Below are 2,109 nucleotides of genomic sequence, written 5' to 3' on the forward strand. Positions count from 1 at the left end.
AGCAGTACTTCAGAAAGGCAGAACAGTACTCAGGAGGCAGTGCATACTCGGGAAGGCGGTGCTCGGGAGAAGGCAGTGCATACTCAGGAGGAGCAGTGCAGTACTCAGGAGGGCAGTGCAGTACTTGGGAGGCAGTGCATACTCAGGGAAGGCAGTGCATACTGCAGCATATGAAGGCAGTGAGTACTAGGAGGGCAGAGCAGTACTCAGGAGGCAATGCATACTCAGGAGGGCAGGTGCATGCTGGTGTGTGGGCATTGCAGGCCCCTCCCTGCTGAGGCAGATGTGAAACAGGCTCAGTGCCATTAGGCAGCGCTTCCTGAGTTGCACTGAGGAAGGCAGCCGCTGAGAGATCTTCCATGGAACAAACGGGTCTCCCTCGGTTAGGTACGTTTGGGACATAAGCCGCATGCTATAATTTCCGGTTGGAGAGCCACGAGTGCACATTAGCATATTAGACTGGGATGGAGCTCAGCAAAGAAACCCACTTGATTTTTTTGTGTGTGTGTGTCTTGAACTTCTCAAGTTTAATGGATCATAGATTTTATTTAAGTCTATAATATCCCACCAGTCTTGTGTTGTGCAGCCCTGCAGTCTCTGGGGAAGTCATGGTCCAAATACTGATTTCCATCATGTGTTTAGGTGTGATAATAACCAGACTCAAGGTTTTACTATGTCTAGCTTAGTAACTATGTGCTACTCTTCGTGCTGCTAATTGATTTATGGGGTTTTTGTTCGTTTGTTTGTTTCTGTCCTCATTTATCCCTATAAGAATAGTGATGGTCCTGCTACTATTGTCTCTGATGTTTGATCAGTTCTTGTCATTTCCTGAAGTCACGCTGTCATTTCCGAAGGCAGCTGGTGCTAGCTAAGCCTCCCGTGCTGGGCAGTACTTCTGTCCTCAAAGAGATGCCCTGCTTAAGCCAGCAACTGGCTAGGGTCAGGAACAACGCAAAGAAAGCACGTATGTGAATTTGTCTGACTGTCGTTTCATCGGTTTTATCTTGAGCATTTAAAAAATATATAATGAATATATTTAGTAATAATAATATAGTTAATTTCTAGGAATTCTTGGATTTTAAATAATGGACCGATAGTGAATTATTTATAATCATGTCTGAAAAATATTTCATACTAGTCACATGGCACTTGGAATCCTCAAATCCTTGAGTTAATTCCAATGGAGCAAAACGCAAGAGTCAGGACTGACCTGTAACAGTAAGTAGCGAATATCTACTTTGACATACATCATTTTTTAAAAAAGGCCCCGGACCAAAGACATCTTAACAGTCACTAACCCAATGTTTTGTATTTACTCAGACACCACCATGAATGTTTCTGTAAGGTCATGATGTAGTTGAACAAGTACTGAGGAAGGCAGAGCAGTACTGAGGAAGGCAGAGCAGTACTCAGGAAGGCAGAGCAGTACTCAGAAAGGCAGAACAGTACTCAGGAAGGCAATGCATACTCGGGAAGGCAGTGCATACTCAGGAAGGCAGAGCATACTCAGGAGGGCAGAGCAGTACTCAGGAAGGCAGAGCAGTACTCAGGAAGGCAGAGCAGTACTCAGGAAGGCAGTGCATACTCGGGAAGGCAGTGCATACTCAGGAAGGCAGTGCATACTCAGGAGGGCAGTGCAGTACTCAGGAGGGCAGTGCAGTACTTGGGAAGGCAGTGCATACTCAGGAAGGCAGTGCATACTCATGAAGGCAGTGAGTACTCAGGAGGGCAGAGCAGTACTCAGGAAGGCAATGCATACTCAGGAGGGCAGTGGATACTCAGTAATGTGGGGCATTGCAGGCCCCTCCCTGCTGAGGCAGATGTGAAACAGGCTCAGTGCCATTAGGCAGCGCTTCCTGAGTTGCACTGAGGAAGGCAGCCGCTGAGAGATCTTCCAGGAACGAACGGGTCTCCCTCGGTTAGGTACGTTTGGGACATAAGCCATGCTATAATTTCCGGTTGGAGAGCCACAGTGCACATTAGCATATTAGACTGGGATGGAGCTCAGCAAAGAAACCCACTTGATTTTTTTGTGTGTGTGTGTCTAACCCAGACTTCTCAAGTTTAATGGATCATAGATTTTATTTAAGTCCTATTAATATCCCACCA

The sequence above is a fragment of the Ursus maritimus genome, unplaced genomic scaffold (genome assembly GCF_017311325.1).
Source record: "Ursus maritimus isolate PB19 unplaced genomic scaffold, ASM1731132v1 scaffold_7, whole genome shotgun sequence".
NCBI classification, from domain to species: Eukaryota; Metazoa; Chordata; class Mammalia; order Carnivora; family Ursidae; genus Ursus; species Ursus maritimus.